The 22251-nt window shown below is 40.3% G+C and overlaps 1 non-coding gene across 1 annotated transcript; it reads right to left on the bottom strand.

Annotated features, from left to right (window-relative positions):
* Positions 1–16710: 16710 nt before the first annotated feature.
* trnaq-uug (transfer RNA glutamine (anticodon UUG)) lies at positions 16711–16782 on the bottom strand. The gene has a single exon. It is a non-coding gene; the product is annotated as a tRNA-Gln (tRNA).
* Positions 16783–22251: the final 5469 nt, after the last annotated feature.

Genomic DNA, 22251 nt, shown 5'->3' with positions numbered 1-22251 from the left:
AATAACTGCTTCTTGACATGTTACTTTAGCTTGGATTCATGAGGAAGGAGTATGACAATCTCGGTTACTGGCCTAAGGAAGAGCTTAGTGCCATCTCGTTTAGGAATCCTTATTTCCACCTTGCGCACTTTTCCATCTTTGCTTGGAAAGACCTGCGTAATGATTCCCAATGGCCATTCATTTCTTTTGGTTTGGCTATCTTTAAGGAGCACAATGCTACCTGGTTCAACATTGGGTTGTTCAGATTGCCATTTCCTACGTGTCTGTAGCAAACACAGATATTGTTTCCTCCATCTATCCCAGAATGTGTTCGCTAGATGTTGAACTTGTCTCCATTGACGTTGGAAAAGATCTTTGGTTTCAAAGTCACCAGCAGGAGCGATAGGGGTGCACACTTTCTGTGTGAGAAGAATGGAAGGTGTAAGAAGAAACGGGTCACTTGGATCAGTAGACACCGGCACCAGCGGTCTAGCATTGATGATGGCAGTTACTTCAGCCATGAATGTAGTGAGCACTTCATGAGTTAATTTTATGTGTCCTAATTGAAGGAACATGGAGTCTAGTATCTTCCTTGCCATCCCTATCATTCTTTCCCAAGAGCCACCCATGTGGGAGGCATGAGGGGGATTGAATATCCAAGAGCAACCATGTTCTGCTAGGTATTTTTGAACACTCTTATCATCAATGTTTGATGGGATATGAAGCTCCTTACACGCACCGATGAAATTCGTCCCACGATCTGAACGAATTTGTTTTATTGGACCTCAAAGAGCAATGAAGCGCCTAAGGGCATTGATAAAACTGGAGGTGTCCAACGACTCAATTTTCTTCAATATGCACTGCCCTGACGCTGAGACAAGTGAAGATCACCGCCCATTTTTTGTCGTGTGCCAGACCTCCTCTTGTCCGATGTACATGGACGGACCCTGGGCCAAATACGTCTAGGCCTACGTTGGTGAATGGAGGATCTGTACACATCCGGTCTGACAAAGAAGCCATCTTCTGAGTTTGAAGGTGGCCACGAAGTTTTCGACAAAGGACACAACGATATAGGATATTGCTCACAAGCCTTTTGCCTCCAATGATCCATAAACCGGCTGCACGTATAGCTCCTTCGGTGAGTAAGCGTCCTTGATGTTGGGTTTGTTGATGATAATGCCTTACCAATAAGGCTCCAACATGGTGCTTGCCATGAACGATTAAAGGATTCTTTTCATCCTGATCCAATTTCGCTGCTGAAATGCGACCTCCAACTCTCAAAAGGCCTTGATTGTCAATGAATGGATTCAGTGAGATTAATGGACTACTTTTAGGAAGATTTTTCCCACTCTTGATGCATGAAATTTCAGTTGCATAGGTTTCTTCCTGGATGGCATGAAGAATGACATTTTTAGCCTTTGAGAAGTTTTCTGTTGAGCAAGCTATTGGACAATAATGCCAATGTCTGGGGCATGAGGATTCATCAGTGGTTGGTTTATTGAAAACATTGGCAATGTGAATGAGACGTCCGATTGAACGGATAAGTGATTGCCAATTAGAGAACCTGGAAAAACGTTGTGATCCCAGCTTCTTGCTCACAGTTGCAGTGCTCATATTGGTCACTTCAGGTCGTACATCCACATCAAGTGCAGGATTTATGAGATTGAAAGTTTCCTTCTCTGGAGGGTTAGGAGAGTCTGCAAGGAACCTGGGGCCCAAAAGCCACAGGCTGTTTGCGAGGCACGCTGCAGAAATGGACCTTGTGGCTACATCCGCTGGATTTTGGTCAGAGCGTACATAATACCACTGTTCAGGCTGACTGGACCTTCTTATCCTTAAGACTCGGTTGTTGACATAGACATGAAAGCGTCTAGTCTGATTATGAATATATCCTAATACCACCTTGCTATCAGTGTAGAAAGTGATGGTGTCAAGATCCATGTCAATCTCAGATGAGATGAGATCAGCTACTTCCACTGCCAAGACTGCAGCGCACAGTTCCAATCTTGGGATGGTATGTTCAGGAAGTGGAACAAGTTTCACTTTACCCATCACAAAGCTTACACGATTGCCTCTCTCTCCATAGGAGAGCTTGAGATAAGCAACTGCCGCAATAGCTTTGGTGGACGCATCTGAAAACACATACAACTCTCTGCATGCAGCCTCTGAGGGCGACTGTTCGGAGTAGGTTCTAGGTATCTGAAGGTGTCTTAACTCTTGCAGGGAATTGCTCCATGTGTCCCATGCCTCTTCCATGTTCTGGGGAAGTGGAGAGTCCCAATCAAAGTTCCCCAAGCTTAAATCTCGCAAAATAAATTTGCCTTGGATGGTTACTGGGGCCGCAAACCCCAAAGGGTCGAACAGACTATTGATGGTTGACAAGACTCCTCTGCGTGTAAAGGGCTTCACTGCATCATGGCATGAAGGATGACAATTTTAGCCTTTGAGAAGTTTTCTGTTGAGCAAGCTATTGGACAATAATGCCAATGTCTGGGGCATGAGGATTCATCAGTGGTTGGTTTATTGAAAACATTGGCAATGTGAATGAGGCGTCCGATTGAACGGATAAGTGATTGCCAATTAGAGAACCTGGAAAAACGTTGTGATCCCAGCTTCTTGCTCACAGTTGTAGTGCTCATATTGGTCACTTCAGGTCGTACATCCACATCAAGTGCAGGATTTATGAGATTGAATGTTTCCTTCTCTGGAGGGCTAGGAGAGTCTTCAAGGAACCTGGGGCCCAAAAGCAACGAGCTGTTTGCGAGACATGCTGCAGAAATGGACCTTGTGGCTATATCCGCTGGATTTTGGTCAGAGCATACATAATACCACTGTTCAGGCTGACTGGACCTTCTTATCCTTAAGACTCGGTTGTTGACATAGACATGAAAGCGTCTAGTCTGATTATGAATATATCCTAATACCACCTTGCTATCAGTGTAGAAAGTGATGGTGTCAAGATCCATGTCAATCTCAGATGAGATGAGATCAGCTACTTCCACTGCCAAGACTGCAGCGCACAGTTCCAATCTTGGGATGGTATGTTCAGGAAGTGGAACAAGTTTCACTTTACCCATCACAAAGCTTACACGATTGCCTCTCTCTCCATAGGAGAGCTTGAGATAAGCAACTGCCGCAATAGCTTTGGTGGACGCATCTGAAAACACATACAACTCTCTGCATGCAGCCTCTGAGGGCGACTGTTCGGAGTAGGTTCTAGGTATCTGAAGGTGTCTTAACTCTTGCAGGGAATTGCGCCATGTGTCCCATGCCTCTTCCATGTTCTGGGGAAGTGGAGAGTCCCAATCAAAGTTCCCCAAGCTTAAATCTCGCAAAATAAATTTGCCTTGGATGGTTACTGGGGCCGCAAACCCCAAAGGGTCGAACAGACTATTGATGGTTGACAAGACTCCTCTGCGTGTAAAGGGCTTCACTGCATCAGGTACTTGAAAAATTAAATGGCCTGTTTTGAGGTCCCAGCTTAGTCCCAGACTGCGTTGTATGGGGAGGTTATCTGTTTTAAGATCAAGATATTTTAAATCGCTTGCATAATCTTGTGATGGAAAGGCCTCCATGACCTCTCTACTGTTTGAGCCAATCTTGTGCAACCTCACATTTGATCTTGCTAGAATGTTTTGTGTCCACTTCAGTAGACTCACTGCTGCTTCTACTGTGGGAAAGGACTTTAACCCATCATCTACGTAGAAATCATGTTCTACAAACTGTTGCACTTCAGAATCCTGCTCTTGTCCTTCCAGATGGACAGCTTTTCTGAGACCATAGATGGCTACGGCAGGCGATGGGCTATTCCCAAAGACATGTACCTTCATACGGTACTCCACAATGTCTTGGCTAGGATCATTGTCTCGGAACCATAAAAATCTCAGAAAGTTCCTGTCTTACTCTTTAACGAGAAAACAATAAAACATCAGTTGGATGTCTGCAGTTATGGCAACTGACTCTTTGCGAAATCTAAGAAGCACGCCCAAGAGAGAATTATTCAGATCGGGGCCCGTTAACAGCACATCGTTGAGGGAGACACCATTGTATTGGGCACCAGAATCGAACACTACCCGGATTTGTCCAGGTTTCTTTGGAGGATATACACCAAAGATGGGGAGATACCACCATTCCTCATCGTCTTTGAGAGGTGGAGCCACCTCTGCATGCTCATTCTCAAAGACTTTCTCCATGAAGGAAACAAAGTGTTCTCTCAAGAGTCACCTATAAGCATGCCGCTCCCAAGGTGAACGTCTGAGTTCCCCTTTCATGTCTTAGAGTTGAGTCCTCCGCTCCCTGGAGCTCCATGGGGCAACCTCACCAGGTTGTTAGGCCATCTTTTGCCTCTCTGTTAGGCTGGTCTAATGCATGAGCTTAGCAGTGCTCCCCTCACTCTAGAGCAGAGGTGGGAAAACTATGGTTCGCGGGCCATATACGGCCCACCTTGCGTTTTCTTTTCTCCACGCCGCTTCGCTAAAGATAGGCGCCTAGGGAATTCACAGGGCATTAAAATGTATGAGACATGAATTTAAGTTGTATTTATTTACAGAGGTATAATATGTTACACTTCTCTAGTAAGTTTTGTCTGTGTGTGAAAATACTGCAGGCTGTGGTGTAGAGCAAATCCATGAATGAAAGTTTAGAAGTGAAGTAAACTTCAATGGATTTACCTTGCTACGGGAGTAGGGTGCAAAGAACACTGTGTAGGGACCATGTCAATCGAAACACATTTCATGCATGGAGCTCTCTTCTAACGAGCTGGTTATTGGAGTCAGGTGTGTTAAATAAAAGAGGCGTGCAAAATATACAGAGAGGTGGTATGCGAGGACTGGAATTGAGAACCAATGTTTTAATATAAAACTGTTGATTTTAAATTATGATAAACATTTTAAACTGCATTGCACCTGCAACAAAATGGATAAGTACATAATCTAATTCATAAATATTAAACCATTTTTAGATGAAAAAAAAAGAATAAATACTGAGTGACTGACAGTCTTTGTCATGAAATACACTTGTTTGTTTGCATTGAGTTTACAGTTTTTAATGTTTCCTTTGATTTATTTTCAAGAGCTGGGGTAAATGATCCTTTGTCGATTTTAGTATGGTTATAAAGGTCACACAAAATGATATTCAAACTCACATTAGACCCTTTTTACATTAAAGCACACAATCAACACATGAGATTATTATTGTTGTAGCGTCTGCTTAGGATCATTGAGGGTCATGGGGGCTTATACTATTTGTACCATATTTTGGGTAAAACTGCACCAATCCTCCAGACCAGCAATAAACATGCAAATGGGCCATAAACAGAGACAAAGAAAGTTTCTCCCGCTCAAAATGCATGCCTCTGATTGGCCACCCCACCCAAAAGGTGGGTGTGGATAAGAACTTTCAAAAGTCATTAGCTCAGACTAATCTTGGCCCAAAAACCTTTCTTCTTGAGACGGACACTATCCAAGACTCCTCAAAACTCTCCTCTTGAGTTAGATTTTCCGGCAGATTTTATCTTCAAGTAACTTTGTCGATCCGCTGTGGACTTTCCTATCTTTTGTAGCGTCTGCTTAGGATCATTGAGGGTCATGGGGGCTTTATGTCCCAGAGACCCTTTCAGCCTTTTGACATTTGCATATAAATTACAGTCCTGGCCCCAGATTCTACAGTTATATGGGTGCTAAATTGCCAATGGTCTTTCCCCCATTATCAAGAAGATGATAACCAGATCAACTCTCTGGTCTCCCCATTGACTTCAAACCCATTCCAATGTCCTAAGAGACAGTCATCCACAGTACCTGGCACCAGATGTCTGATGGTCAGCGAATTTTCCGGGCAGTTTTTATCTTCAAGTAACTTTGTCGATCCGCTGTGGACTTTCCTATCTTCAGAGGAACCAGAGTAAAACCTCCAGCTCACTTCTAAAATAACTCATCAAGAACCTCTGTTGTCTACCGCATCAGGACTCTTGTTCATCAATCAAAGCCAATGCAAGTAACCGTTTACAACTATTTAGATGCGTGTTTAAGTTTGAGCCCCTTTTAAGGTGATTTTTGATTCTTTGATGATTCTCATTAGGTTGTGGTTAATTGTTGTGAAATACTGCCATTATTTTGCTCTTATCTCTCTCTTCCTTACTTTTCTTCATTCTGTATATATGTGTTTTGTTTAGTCTTGTTGTATGTTAGCTGTAGTTTCATTTATTAAATCCCTTATATTCACAATTGATTGCCTCTAGGTGCTGCTCACAATTCGGGGTCACTGAATGGTGAATCTTGCTACATGCTAAATTACTGCTAGTACTGCATAAAAGTAGGAAAGCTATTGTTCCTTGGCCAGGAAAGTAATCTTTCCTTGAATTGGTAAATTATTATATTGTCTGCTCGGTGGACGGACAGATCAAATAATTATAATATTGATTCTGCTAAGATCTAATCTAAATATGTATTATTAATTATAACCAGTTATAATTAATTATAAATATTTCCCTTTTGAGCTAATTTGCTACATAGTCATAGTTTATATGCTGTTGTTCCATCCAAGACGTCACAGAAACGGAAACCGTTTCTAAAAAAGAACCTTATGTCACTCATCGCATATTGTCATGATTGCCATCAAGGCAGGTTAGGACAAAACTCTTATTAGTATGGAAAAGATACCTTGCAGCATTGCATTTTGTCTGGTTATAGGACACTGTGTAAGGTTATATTTATTCTTGAAAGAGGGTGCCACATTTTTCTTAAACTGCTGTGGGACAGGACTGTCATGTAAATGTAAAGTGTAATTTTCTTTACCTTACAGCTATAGGTTTAAAGCTACTGTAGACTTTCTTTTATGCACCCTCTCCAGAAGCTGATTTTTTTTTCTCTTCCAGCTATGTGTTCCCATAAAACGCACTTCTTAATTTCAGTAGACATTTTGTACCTTAACTACAGAGATTGGAATGCTACGCAGAACAATACATTTGTATTCATCAGGGTAATTATTGCTAGCCAGAGGATCAGTTAGATGGGGAATAAATATAGTCTTGTAACCTTTGGGCCCTTTTCCTCTCTATCCAAGAGACAACCAAACATCAAGACTGCCAAGAAAAGCAGTGAAACAAGATGTATTTTCAACCCAGAGCCACAGGCATAACAAAGGCTAACACAGCACTCATATAATTAATGAATAAATGAAGGCATGGACCTGTGCCAAGCCATTCTGCTAAATTAGCCTTTTGCACGTTATTAGCCTTTTCTTTTTTTTTTCTTTTTTTTGTGGTGTTTGTGTATGCGTTCAAAAGCCGTTCTAAAGACATAGGCTTCCAAGCATGTTTTATGGCCTACAACATCTCAGACAGACAGGAATGCTGGCAACAATACAGTCTCTGAGAGCTGATGTGTTTAACAGTTTTCCCAGCTTTTGATTTAGTATAGAGCCGTTTCTCAGCCCAGCATCTGCCCAAATCATTCAGACAATCATTTAAACAGAAACAAACATAAATTGAACAAATCTATAAATGGAACATGGAAATTTTGGGTGGAGACAATAATAATGAACTAGCATGTCTTGATTTGTTGTCGATGACCACAACATCATGGAAATTTTTCTCTGCAGAATGCTAGTAAGTGTTACCCAATCAGTGGGGCATTTTCAAAACATGATGGACATTTTCAGCTGCTTTACCTGATTTGTTCTAATCCACTGGGGGCTTGGTTTAGGAGTGGGTCTTTGAGTAAAAGAGCTAAAAAAAACACCCATTGTAGTTTGAAAATGCCCACTGATTAAGAAACGTAAAAAAAAATGTATTGAAGTGATGGAATAAACCATAACTTTTCCTACAAACTTAAAATGTGCACATTGCTTAAGTAATATTGGTAACACTTTATTTTGATAGTCCCCTTTAGACATTTTGTTGACTATAAGTAATGCTGCACCTACATGTCAAGCAACTCTCATTAGAGTGTTAGTAGACTGTCTGCTTAATATCTGCTCACATTGTATTGTGATTGTTCCCCAATACAAATTCTACTGACTATAAGTAACTTTGCAAAAGTAACTAACCCTAACCGAAACGTAACAGTCTACCAATACTCAGCTGATATTCTAATGACACTTAGCTGACATGTAGGTGCAATGTAAGAGAAAGTCTAAAGGGGATACTCAAAATAAAGTGTAACCATAATATTTATTAGGAATTCAAGGATTGACATGAACATGAGCAAAAATGTCACATTTTATACATAGTCCATGTCTTAGATCTATACCCAATGCTTGCATTCTGCAGACATTAAATCAGACACAAAGATGAAAAGATCACATTTATTTAAATGCATGAATTATAGCATTGATTTGATTTAATTAGCAGACGAGAGAGAGAGAGAGAGAGAGAGAGAGAGAGAGAGATGAAAGATGAGAATATGAATTACAAAAATAAATTAATTAATTAACCAATTAAGTTATTTTATCTTCTTGTTGCCAATAAATATAACATAGATTCAGTATTGAAGCTATTTTATTAGTAGCATAGTTTTATTTAATTAAAGCCGCAAGTTTCTGTGCTCATGAATGTTTCTGTGTTCGTGTGCACCTAAAAGCATCACATTAATATAAAACGGTGATTAAACTAACTTGAACCTGTGAATTAAATTGTTTTAATGTACACCTACCATCCAATCAGAATTGAGTATTCAGAAAGACCATGGTATAATATTATAAAATACTAAAACTGAACAATGAAATACAGCGTATTGCGAATTAAAAAAAGAAGAAACATTTAACAAATGTCACCATCTTATCTAAAAGTAAAAGAAGTTAAAGAGTAAAAAGGAAGTTGAATTAACTTTATACATAATGTTCCCTTTTAATTTTGAATTTTACTGAAATGCGTTGTTAAAGCTCTGCAAATGTCTTGACCAGTGACATGATCAGGGATTGCTAGCTCTTCCTCACCCCCTCCCTGTCCACTTCATCTTACAAATGTTCCAGTAGGTCAGACTCCAGCATTCCACTGTTGCACATAAACCTGGGGTCTGACTTCTTATGAAGTTGTAGTGTGAACAAGAAAGGGTCTGAGATCACTTCAGTGCTGAAGAGGACCAAAAAAGAACCAGGTTCTCTTTTGAGTACAGTATATGTGACCTGTGCTGGCAAAATGAGTCACAATGAGCAAATTTGAGTTATTTTGATTATTTAAATAAAATTATTTTAATTATTCTTAATTTAAAGATCTTCAAAATGATGTATGATTTGTTAGAATTGGACGAAAAATGACTGAGTTACACCCGTTTGAAGTTGATAGAGTCAACAAAGTCAGTTAAAAGAAAAATCGAGTTAAAGTTTTCTGAAGGTTCCAAAGTAAAATCACCTAGCAATGTTGCATCTTTTCCTCCAGTTCTATAATAATACTTACTATATTAATAATCACAATATAGCTTTTTTTATTTTATCCTTTTTATTATAAGAACAGATGCAAAAAAATAGAACAAATATAAGAAAAATAATGCATTACCTTTTTTTTCATTTTACATTTAAACACAAGCATTCATGTAAGAAAAAAAATAATCAAATGTAAAAATCCCTTTAGTGTATTCATTACAAATAAATTAATTATTAAAACTACAAAAGCAGTTAAATTCAGAGCAGCAAGTGATTCCCTGTGTATATGTATGTGTATATTTATTGGGATCGTGCGCCATCTGTGTCATCTTTATATGTGCGCTTTGGATGACAGTCAGGGCAAGAAGCGCTCTCAGAAAACGTACAATTAAAATAAATATTGTTAGATTAATATTAAAGGGTTAGTTCACCCAAAAATGAAAATTAGCCCATGTTTTACTCACCCTTAAAGCATCCTTTAGGTGTATATGACTTTCTTCTTTCAGACGAATCCAATCGGAGTTATATTAAAAATTTGTCCTTGCTCTTCCAAGCTTTAGAATGGCAGTAGGCGGGTGTTTTTTTTTTTTTCAACAGTCCAAAAATAGTCATATAAAGCGCACACATCCATAATAAACGAGCTTCACACGGCTCCGGGGGATGAATAAAGGCCTCCTGTAGCGAATCAATGCATTTTTGTAAGAAAAATATCCATATTTAAAATGTTATAAATACTTTTTTCTCACTTCTGCTGACTGACAGAGGGCCTATATATTAAGACCTACTGTAATGCATGGATCTTATATAATGTTACATATCAGATGTTTTTCCCAACAGTTCCCCAAACATTCACTTAAGACGTAACAGATTATGTTTGCGTGAATACTTAAATACTGTAATTCTGTTATATGTGTATATTTATTAGGATCGTGCGCCATCTGTGTTTTTGTTATGCTGGTTGAAAGTCATTTCACATCCCGATAGTAATCACTAAGTTAATTGGTCTAAATTTATTTACATGTATTTTTATCATCTATGGAAGGCGAAGGACCATAAAATGTCCGAACATTATGATTGGCTGTCCTGCCTGCCTGTCAAAATATGTATTTGCACAACTCTAATAAAAGAATAATAAAATTTGTAATAATTATTTTTATTTAAAATATTATATTTTAAAACATTTATTTGTAAATATTGTTTTTACAATAAGTTAGGCCCTCTCTGAGGGCCTAGAGGGCCCTGACGGTTCCCCACTGCACAAAACCATTTTGAAAAGTCAGCATTGAAACAAAGTAAGAGAACTTTGAGAAATCTCTAATCATGGAAAAGTTAAATCCATCATCACCTATGCAGCTCACTGGCAATCTTGCTGACAACTGGAATTGCGCTTACTGCTTCCCACAGATTGAGCCAAAGTAAGCCCACATGAATTACTTTTGACCAATCGCGTTTCTCTCTGTGGCTTAATTTGACCACTCTCATTTCTCTCCTGTGGCTTACTTTGACCAATCGCGTTTCTCTCTCATGTGGCTTTTGACCAATTGCCGGCCACTATTATTGTCATCCTTGAAATAGGTAAGGCTATGGTTTACTTCATTATTGAATATTGGTGATTATTTGTTCATATACAGTGTGTATTTTTGGAAAATGAAACGTACCAATATAGCTAGCAAGCATGTATAGCACACGTTTTCTTCAGTACCTGTGAACCTCTAACTTTTCCCATGATAAATGCAGAACATGTCGCTACTGAACAGCAAATTGTCCGTTACCAATTCCAAATTACATGACAAAAATTGTAGCTAGTAATGTAATCCATTAAATTACACATGCTGACTTCAAACTTGCCACAGTGCGACCACATCTTAAAAAAACAAATTTGGACTCGACATTGCTGGCTAACTTTCGTCCGATTTCAAATTTGCCTCAATACATGCATTTGTTACATCCAGGCTTGACTACTGTAATTCTCTGTATGTTGGTGTTCCTCAGTCCTGTGTTTCTCGTCTGCAGTTAGTCCAGAATGCAGCAGCTCGGCTTCTTACTGGAAAGTGCAAATATGAGACTGTTACACCAGTTTTAATATCACTTCATTGGCTTCCAGTAAAGTACAGAATTTATTTTAAAATTGTACTTTTTGTTTTTAAATCTCTTCACAATTTGGCCCCACCCATGTTCTTAGGACAAGGCTAAAAATGAGAGGTGACCGTGCCTTTTCTGTTGTCGGCCCAAAACTTTGGAATAGTCTCCCCTCTCACATCAGAACTGCCCCAACCTTGTCTGTTTTTAAATCCACTCTAAAGACCTATTTATTTTCGTTTGCGTTCGATATCCCATGACACCTCTCACATCAGAACTGCCCCAACCTTGTCTGTTTTTAAATCCACTCTAAAGACCTATTTATTTTCGTTGGCGTTCGATATCCCATGACAAATTGTCTTTGACTTTGTTCTCAGGAACGCCACACATTTTACAGCTTGTGTATATTCTGTGTATATTTAATGTGCAATTTTGCAATTTGCCTGTTGTTGGTATAGTGTTGTAAAGCACTTTGGTCAACTCCGGTTGTTTTTAAACTGTGCTATATAAATAAAATTGTATTGTATTGTATTGTATGTTAGGTAATATAATGGGACTACTTTTAAATTCTTTTTAGATTACTTTTGACCTAACTGGTTTATAACATTGATTTAAATAGGATAATCTTGTACCATATTGACACAAAATACAAAGAGTAAGTGACTATATCCCATTTGTTGTTATTAACAACATGAAGTGCATTACACATTAATTAATTAATTAATAATTAATTAAATCAATAAAAAAAAATTAATGACAATGACATGACAAACTGACAAAATGACATATTTTATTTGTTTTCCTGCATGTCATGTGACCATAACCAATGTCAGAGAACCATGAACATGTAAATGTAATACTTAATTATTAAAATATGAATTTTAAAATCTCAAATTAAATATGTACTTTAAGTAAATATATTAGATGAAAGAGGATCAGATGACACAAAAAGTTTGTGAATTTCTGCAATTTAATGTATTTTTAAAGACAAAAGCCTTCCAAAGACATAGAAATAGATGGTTAAATAACCTACAGAGTGATAATTCAATTAAAAATCAATGTGTTCATCAGTAGTTGATGCAGTGCTTAAACACTTCTTAAACCTAAAATGATTTTTGTAAATCAGTGGTCAAATGCTGTGACTGGTCTTTGATTGTCCACAAAACCTTAAGGATGTCCAAAGGTGTCAGTGTATTTATTTGCGTTTCCGAACTTACCTGTTGTTAAACAATCAGCGGATAACTTTTTCACATGGCTTGCTCTACTCACTCACTCTTTAGCTCCCTCTGAGCAGACAGGATGGTGGAGATTCATTGTTATAATGATTAGAGGGACAGTTTTTCCTTACTGTATCTGTGTGCATGCTTCAAGTCTGTGGGAATCATTGGTTTATACTGAATTCATCACACCTCATTTTCCTTACTCCATTCCATCTGATCCTCAATAAAGTGTACACTTTGTTCTTTGCTTCTTAACACTAGTACCATTTTCTTCACTAATTATTAATACTTACTGCTTTGCAGGCTGTTTGTGGGCTGCATTTATGGCATATTACTATCAAATGCAACAGTCATCCTTATATTGTTTTTTTACTGTTCACTCAGAGGCCTGTGCCGGTTCATCTCCATCAGTGGAAACACCAGATCCTCCACATCATCAGCCACCAGCTGAGCTTCCAAGACCCCCCAAAAGTGAACCGTACCGAGCCGTACCGTGCCGTACCATGCAGTGGAAAAGCGCCATAAAAAGATAATCTTCCACCTTTCCCACATGAGTGGGTCCGGAACACACTATTTAAGGCCAACCTGTGAACCGGCAAGCCAGAACAAGTGTCCCAGCTGAAGCTTTGCTGGTATCCTCTTCAGCCACCTTTAATTCACACTCAGCCGCCCGCCTCACCCGACCTCTTCTTCTGTCGGCCCCTTTTCTTATGGATTCCACTGAAGATGTGGTTATTTTCTCTTATCTGTGTTCGCCCAGACTGTGGTAAGCATAGACTAACAGCGGCAGGACTTTACCGTACTGTGCGCAAGGTCTTGGACATTGACGGGTGGTATGACCTTGCCACTGAGTATCTGGAGTGCAAACGCTGCAAGAAGTATCCCGCCTGGTCCGAGGACATCTTGGGACAGCTGGATATGGGCCAACGCAGTCAGTTTCCAGCTTTGCTGACATACAGGTAATTAATAATGACAATCATTCATTAATAGGCACTTTTATTTGTGTTATTTTTTTACCAACCAAAGCATTTGCATGATTATACTGTTGTTTCCTTAGATACTCATGTGACAACCGGGTGCTGAGGATGATAAGGGAGAGGACATTGGGCAACAGTGTGACTCAGCTTTACAAGAAGCTGATGGAACAGCACAGTCAGGCATGGACACAACATGTCCTGAAGTACCTGACTGCCTGCGAACCATTCACAAGGTCCTCCCTTGTGCAGCCTCCTGTGTTTGCTGAGCCTCCCCTTTTACCTGCTCTACCTAAACCTAAGTGGCTGTTAGCCGTGTACCCCAGGGATGTTCTGGGGTGACTGCACGAGGTCAAGGCCAAAATTACATCTGTCTTTGGCTGTGTTCTCAAGATGGATTCCACAAAAAAAGGTATCACAGCCCTGTTTTTATCCAGAAATTTGCCAGATATGGATATGTGTGCGTACATAATGAACACAGTTTTTGACCCGTATTTTTCCCAATAGATCACAAAGAAACTTGCCGGTGCTGCTTCAGGAACAGCTGCCTGGTGCACAAATGTGGTAAATGAACACGCCCAGGTCCTTGTCTCTGTGCTGACTGCCGCTGAGGGACATGGACTGGACGCCATGGCAGCTGGCCTGATGAAACGCTACCGGGAGGCAGGAGAGGCAGCCCCAAAAGGGATGTACGTGGACAGAGATTGCTGCAGTCACCACGACCAGTCTCGGGTGAAGGTCATGTTTTCGGAGTGGGATGAGCTTGTAGTCTGGTGCACAAATGTGGTAAATGAACACGCCCAGGTCCTTGTCTCTGTGCTGACTGCCGCTGAGGGACATGGACTGGACGCCATGGCAGCTGGCCTGATGAAACGCTACCGGGAGGCAGGAGAGGTGGAGGAGACCACCAGATTAATTGGATCACTGATTGATCTACTTGACAGTGCGGACGGGAAGGACACTCTGGGATTTCCTCTGCTGGACCACGGATGGATCCAGCAGATATGGAAAGAACAGCGGAAGCATGTACAGTGTATTCAAGATCCACTGATAAAAGATAAAAAATTATTTTTTTTGTAAAAAATATAAGCACCCTAACTGCTTCCATTACTTTAAAGTAATGTCACATTAATAAATATCACACTCTACAGTAATATTACAGTTCTGATGTCATAAGCATCGACAAAGCTGTCTTGTCTGACAAGTCACTAGTAACTGGTTATAATGACAATCATTTTTAATGTAACTACATAACTCTATTACATGTAACCAGTTGCGTCATAGCACCTCATGTGTAGTACATATCTTGTACATATGTGACATATAAAAGCCTTTTTTTTATTTAACTTTTAGGAACCAGTGCCAGTGATGCGCATTTTCAGGCCTATGTCCTTGAGAGCTTGATGCGTTGGAATGATGACTGGATGCAAGACACCATAAAAGGATCTTCCTCCATCCAGTCATTTGGCAGTGCCATGAAAGAGGCTGTGGACCAACTTAGCCGAACAGTCTTTGGGAAGCCCTGGGATGAGTGCTATCGCCCTCTTGGAGCATATTCTGGGTGAGCCGTCCACATCATCTGGTGGAGAAGGACAGCATCTTGCCCCTGCCTCTTCAGTGCTGTCACAGCCATCTGACACTGGAAGCAGTCTCTCAGACGAGGCTCAGGTAAGACACTCTAATGGCTTTATTTAATTTAAATCTCATTTTATTCCACATACACTACCAGTCAAAAGTTTTTGGACAACAGTGTTTTTTAAAGAATTATTTTCTACTCACCAAGACTGCATTTATTTGATCCAAAATATAGCAAAAGCAGTAATATTGTGAAATATTTTTACTATTTAAAATAGCTGCTTTTTATTTGAATATATTTTAAAATGTAATTTATTCTTCTGATTTCAAAGCTGAATTTTATCATCATTACTCCTGTCACACGGTTCTTCGGAAATCATTCTAATATTCTGATTGGCTGCTCAAAAACCATTTATTATTATTAGGTTAAAAATAGCTGAGTGTATTTTTTTATGTTTCTTTGATGAATAGAAAGTTCAGAAGAACAGCATTTATCTAAAATAGAAATATTTTGCAACATTATAAATGTCTTTATCATCACTTTTGATCAATTTAATGTGTCCATGCTAAATAATGCTAAATAAATTTTAATTTCTATAATTTCATAATTTAATAATAAATATATAATGATTTAAATATACTGACTCCAAGCTTTTGAATGGTATAGTGCATAATGTATCAGATAAATGCTGATCTTGGATCTCTCTATTCATCAAAGAATCTTGAAAAAATGTACACAGCTCTTTTAAATATTGATAATAATAATTTAAAAAAATGTTTCTTGAACAGCAAATCAGCATATTAGAATGATTTCTGAAGGATTATGTGACACTGAATACTGGAGTAATGATGCTGAAAATTCAGATTTGAAATCACAGGAATAAATTGCTTGTTAAAATATATTCAAATAGAAAGCAGTTATTTTAAATAGTAAAAATATTTCACAATATTACTGCTTTTGATGTACTTTGGATCACAAAAATGCAGGTTTGGTAAGCAGAAGAGACTTATTTAAAAAAAACATAAAAAATCTTACTGTCCAAAAAGAGATGGCCTCTTTTCGTCAAGCCCGTTATAATAGCAGTCACTCTTCGAAGGCGCCTTTTGGAGCGATGGACGTCACTCCACCACGGTCAGGGGAGTTAGATGAAATGGTAGAGCGCTCGCTTAGCATGCGAGAGGTAGCGGAATCGATGCTCGCATTCTCCAAGCTGGAACCTGCCCTTTACTCTCTTCTCTCCCTAAAGAGACAGACTGCATGTTGACCCTCCTTATGTGAGCTTTTGGGCATCACTGCCGGCAAAATATTTTTCAGACTGGGACCCGCACAAATTGGTGGCTAAACAGGGATTTGAACTCGGATCACTGGATTCAAAGTCCAGAGTGCTAACCACCACACCATGGAACCTTGACAGGAGCAGCTGCTGCTCACAGGGCCACAAAGACTAAATAACTTACAGGCTCGCCAGCAGCAGTACCTAACCTGTGCTTTTTTTTTTTCCTTTTCCTGCCGCAAGAAAGCACGCAGGTTCCACCGAGATTTGAACTCAGAACGCAGTATTCAAAGTCCAGAGTGCTAACCATTACACCATGGAACCAAAAAGGATTTGTCGGTGGCCGTCTGGGAGGCAGATAGCGCTGTGGCTGTGGGGAAGCAGTTAGACAGAGGAGTTGGCACCCAGTGAATTTTGGTCAGTGGCCCCATCGAACAAAAGGAAAATACAGGTGACATCTGCCAAAACCAGGCACCTTTAGATCTTCAGTCTAACACTCTCCCAACTGAGCTATTTCGGCCTCTACCACAAAAAGTTAAGCCAGCAGGTATTTCTGTGAAACCACCAGTCACATTGCCAGAAGAGGAGAGATGAGCTCCCAGAGAACAAAAGCAGGTGGCCCGTATTGGTATAGAACCCACGACCTTGGCATTATTAGCACCACTCTATAACCAACTGAGCTAACCGGCCTGGCTTTTTCTGGACTTATGCCCGATTGATCAAAAACTTCATAATTGCTTGTGACCCTAAAGAGACAAAAAAAGCTTCAGGACCAAGCCTCACCAAGGGCTCCTCCGGGATTTGAAACCTGGGCCTCTCGCTCCCAAACAAATAATCATACCCCTAGACCAACGAGCCCACTTGTGCAAGCGTCTAGCCGAGAAAAAAAAGAACACTAGGGCAACAACAAAAGAAGGAAAATGAGCTAACATGGAAGTAATCAAACACCTCGAGACAGTGTCAAAGGCAAACAAATGAAAGTTGGCCTCTGAATGGATTTAAAAATGGGGCTGGACCTAACATGTAGAGGGATCTTAGGGAGGACAGCTGAAACGGTCAGATGTCCCGTAGACTTTAAGCCAGTGTTGGAAACAGATGGGAGAAGTTGGCTGCATGACCTGAGTGCTCCAAAGGTTGCCTACGTAATACAGGAATCCACACACATACATACTGGGGTAACAAGACCAAGTGGGTCTTAAAAACAAAAGCACAATCTCTTTGTTAATTCTACAACTAAATGGCAGCCAGTGCAAAGGTGCCAGTACTAGGGATGGGTACCGAAACCCGGTATTTAATCGGTAGACCAAGAAGGGCCTTAAAAACAAAAGCACAATCTCTCTGTTAATTCTACAACTAAATGGCAGCCAGTGCAAAGGTGCCAGTACTAGGGATGGGTACCGAAACCCGGTATTTAATCGGTCCCGGGGCTAAATTATGAAAGACCGGAGTATCGATAAGCTCTGACGTTAACGGTTCCGCTATCGGTATTGGAGAAATTAATAAAACACACATACATTCATTATTGCTATATATACATGATCTTGCAAATTCTATCTCACCAGAGTCGCCAGCTGTTTTTCAAACATTTGTCTATGATGCATTTTTGCTATTCACAATTCAGAAGCGAGATCGCGCTCACGCGGAGGAGCTTCAGCACGCGCAACATGAAAGCCCTGTTTAATTATGATAGAAGAGAGAACTAAACATTCAAACATCTGCTTACACTTTAGGCCTGTGGCTGTTTTATTAAGCTAATTTGATTTTTTTTATTTCGATTTTGGCTTCTAAGGATTATACAAAAGAAGACAAAAGAGGTAAAGCTATTAAAAACTAGCTGCGTTTCGTATTGCGCAACTTCTTTCCCTTCACAGCCCTAAAACCCAAACTTAACGTCAGAATCAGCTCAATCGGTGATTGTTGTAAGATGCCGTCTTAACTGTTGTTAAATTGCGGGACATGTTTAATAATAAAACGTTGAAAGCACAATCAGCACAAGAGACGCTGTTCCTCAGGCTGAAATGTGTGCGTGCGGCGCGCTCCAAAACGGACAAAAAAATTACACTTTGAGCTTCGGGCGCATGTCCAAACGATCAAATACACACAAAAATATGTCAAAATGGCCGGCTTGGAGAGTATTTACTTAAACACAGTTTATGTCTTAAGTGGAGGAGAACAGTTGGACTTTCAAAGTTGATGTGTCAGCCTGAGGTGTTGTTATCAGAAAGAGAGAGAAGAGTGAAGTGAAAATCGGAGGACTATAGACGGAGCGGATTCCAGAGTGTTGAAGCCCTATGATTAATCTTCCTTGTGAGAATATATAATTTTATTCTGCTCTGGCTGGGTTTTTTTCTGTTTTTTTCTATGAACATGATCTCCTGCGAGAGTTTCCTGTTTTGTGCCAAACGTAATCCTTTGGTGTGGAATCATCTGGGTTCATACGCGATTACATGTGCACAAATGGCGAGCTGCCCACGGACCTTTGAACTGTGATTTGAAACCATCAACTGGTAGGAGAATTCCAATTTTTCTTGTTCTTTTGGACACAAAAGACTCTGATACTTCGAACTTGTTTGATTTTTGCTTCTGAAACGGAGAGATTCATCTTTTGAACTTGAACTGACCAAACGAGTGTTTGACTCTCTGAACTGAATCATTTGATTCACGAACTTGGATCAATTGGGTTGTTTGATTCACGAACTTGTTCAAATGAATCAATTCATTATTTTTTGTGTTTTCAATCAATATTGTTGAATATACTGTTGAGTTTTGAAAGGAAAGGTGTTATCTACATTTATTTTCTGCATTTTGAGTTAAATTGAACATACAATTACAATTCTTTTGCATATTTGGGTATTTGAATGTAATATTTTGTTGAAGAGTTTACTATTGTGAATTGATTTGAAAGAAACAGACACAGCATTGTTTTTGAGAATTTATTTTGTCACACTGTGTGAAGTGCGCGAAACGTCATCAAACTGTACTGAGGTTGTTGAACTGTTAAATTCTTGGTCCTATAAGAGATAACAGAATAATTTGTGACAACTGTTCAGGTACTATCAATTAATTATTAATTTGTGATTCTTCTAATTGAAACAAATTACAAAGAGATCATTTCTTTTATCAATATAAATTCTTATGTGAATCAGAATTAAACTGTGTTGACTATTCACTCACCAGTAGAATCATATCCTCTCTCCAGTAGACGTTCCTTTCTTCTGATCAATTGGCCCATACTGAACATCATTACTAGGTGTAGCACATCAGTTACATTGTGAGCTACATGCTACAAACTTGGCGAGCCAGCCAGGAGAGAGGGCACAGCAGTTACTGAGGTGAATAATCGCTGAAATAAGCACATACAGTGAACTACACAAAAATGGATGTTGTGGAATGAGAAAATGTCAATGTGCAAAATGCAGTGATGGTTAGTGGCATAACACTAACTGAACTAGATGAAGCTCTAGAAACATATCTGCAGAAGTTCGGCTCTATTCAACAAAATTTACTAATTGATGACCCACACTCAGAGTTTCATCGTAATGCAGTAATAGAGTTCCTGCACAATTCTGCTATGTCCAGTCTCGAGCCTCAGCTGCCCCTAACCATCATAAGCCCCACTGATGCAGACACAGTGTTCCACGTGCACGCACTGAGTAGTGTGTACACTCCTACCGCTAGAAACGCCACCACAGATTACTTGGAGAAATTGCAGGCAATAGCAAATGCCAATGGAGAATCCCTTCAGGATGTGCTCCAAAGAGAGTTGAATAAGATGAGTGAAATTAGAACTTCAGTTGATGCATCATCCAGAACCGAGCCTGAGATGGAGCACCGCCCTTGTAAATCAAGCTTTTTGACACGTGCCACTAGCACTCCTCAGCACTCAGGGTGCAAATCACCACCTCTACAGGGAACTGAGTTTGCTGAAGAGACAATGACTCACTCTCCGAAGAATAATGAACCAAAAAACCCAGCCAAGGAAGCCATGGGCACTGCATCACCGCACTGCTCAGGGAACCTTGTTGAGAGCACTACTGAGACTGTATCGTTGAAATTGCCCATGACTGCTGTGCACCCTCCAGGTATCCAGAGGGTGGTGATGGAACACATTGTAAGAACGAATGACTCCCCGTCTCCACACAATGCCCCGTATCGCCTAAGAGCCTTTTCTGGAAGGAGCCCCCGTCCAAGCAATGAGCCTGATTTTGACACCTGGCGAGCAAGTGTTGACTACCTGTTGAATGATCCATCCCTTTCCGAGTCGCACAAGACGCGGAAAATTCTAGATAGCCTATTACCACCAGCTTCAGACATTATCAAACATGTGAACCCACTTGCCCCATCGTCAGAGTGCCTTAAGCTGCTGGAATCTGTCTACGGTTCAGTAGAAGACGGAGACAAGTTATTAGCTAAGTTTATAAGCACCCTGCAAAATCCTGGTGAAAAATCGTCTGCCTACCTCCACAGATTGCAAGTGATCTTGAGCGCTACCATCAGACGTGGAGGAGTTGCAGAAAATGAACGAGACCGTTGTCTGCTGAAGCAGTTCTGTCGTGGCTGCTGGGACAATACCCTGATTGCTGACTTGCAGCTCGAAAAGAGAAAATCAGACCCACCTCCGTTTGCTGAATTAGCAATACTCATCCGCACAGCTGAGGATAAGCAAACCTCTAAGGAGGAGAGAATGAGGAAGCATTTGGGTATGAGCAAGTATCCATCAGTTCCACACAAACAGAGGATGGCAATGCACCAACAGTCTGTTTATCCATTCAGCACATTTGAAGAGGATGCTGTCGAGACCCCAGCTCCTAGCAATGCAAAGCAGAAAGGATCTAAGCAGAAAGGCAAGGTCCAGTGTCCTGACATGTCGGAAATGGGCATTTTAAGGAAGGAAATTGCTGGCCTTCAAAGTCAAATCGCAGCTTTCAAAGCAGCCGCTATGAAGGAAGAAGGGAAGTGCACTGAGACAAATGAGCTTGAGGAGTTGAAAAAACAGATGGCAGAGCTTAAAGTTCAAGTTGCTGCTTCTGGTGCACAGAGAAACCAGCCTGAAAGATCCCCTCATCTGAGAAGCAGTCCGAGCAGATCCAATTTCAATGAAGTCAGCAGAATGGAGAATGAAAGACCAAAATATATTGAGATGAGATCCAAACGTCCCCGGCCATGGTACTGCTTTCGCTATGGAGATGACGGCCATCTAGCCATCAACTGTGAAAATCCCCCAAATCTCTCTAGAGTTGAAGAAAAGAGAAGGAAACTGAGAGAAAGGCAGGCTGAGTGGGATCTCAAACATGGATTCGCCACAGAGTCTTTAAATTAGAAGTAGTCTCTGTCGCAGGGCGGATGGGGACTGAAAGGAAGAAACAAAGCCCTAAGCAGCGACAAGTGTTTAATAAGCATGTTGGTGCTAGAAATTCTTTGAAGTTACCAGATGGATTAATAGGAATGAGATGCACTGCACAAGTTGGAGTCGAAGGGAAGGAAGTAAACTGCCTGTTAGACACAGGATCTCAGGTCACGACAGTCCCTCTGTCTTTTTACAACAGTCACCTGTTGCACCATTCTATGCAGCCATTGAATCACCTGTTGGAAGTTGAAGGAGCAAATGGACAGGATGTTCCCTACCTGGGATATGTTGAATTAACTCTGAAGTTTCCTCAGGAGTTTCTAGGAACAGAAGCTGAAGTTCCGACATTGGCCCTAGTAGTCCCAGACCTTACACATGTGCCACAAATCCTCATTGGCACTAACACTCTGGATGTCTTGTATGCGAATTACAGGCAAGGAACCACA

The sequence above is a fragment of the Sinocyclocheilus rhinocerous genome, unplaced genomic scaffold, assembly GCF_001515625.1.
Source record: "Sinocyclocheilus rhinocerous isolate Xijiao unplaced genomic scaffold, SAMN03320098_v1.1 scaffold2822, whole genome shotgun sequence".
Taxonomy (NCBI): domain Eukaryota; kingdom Metazoa; phylum Chordata; class Actinopteri; order Cypriniformes; family Cyprinidae; genus Sinocyclocheilus; species Sinocyclocheilus rhinocerous.
Note: the sequence above shows the minus strand (reverse complement) of the source record. Positions and strands in the feature narration are given on the sequence as shown.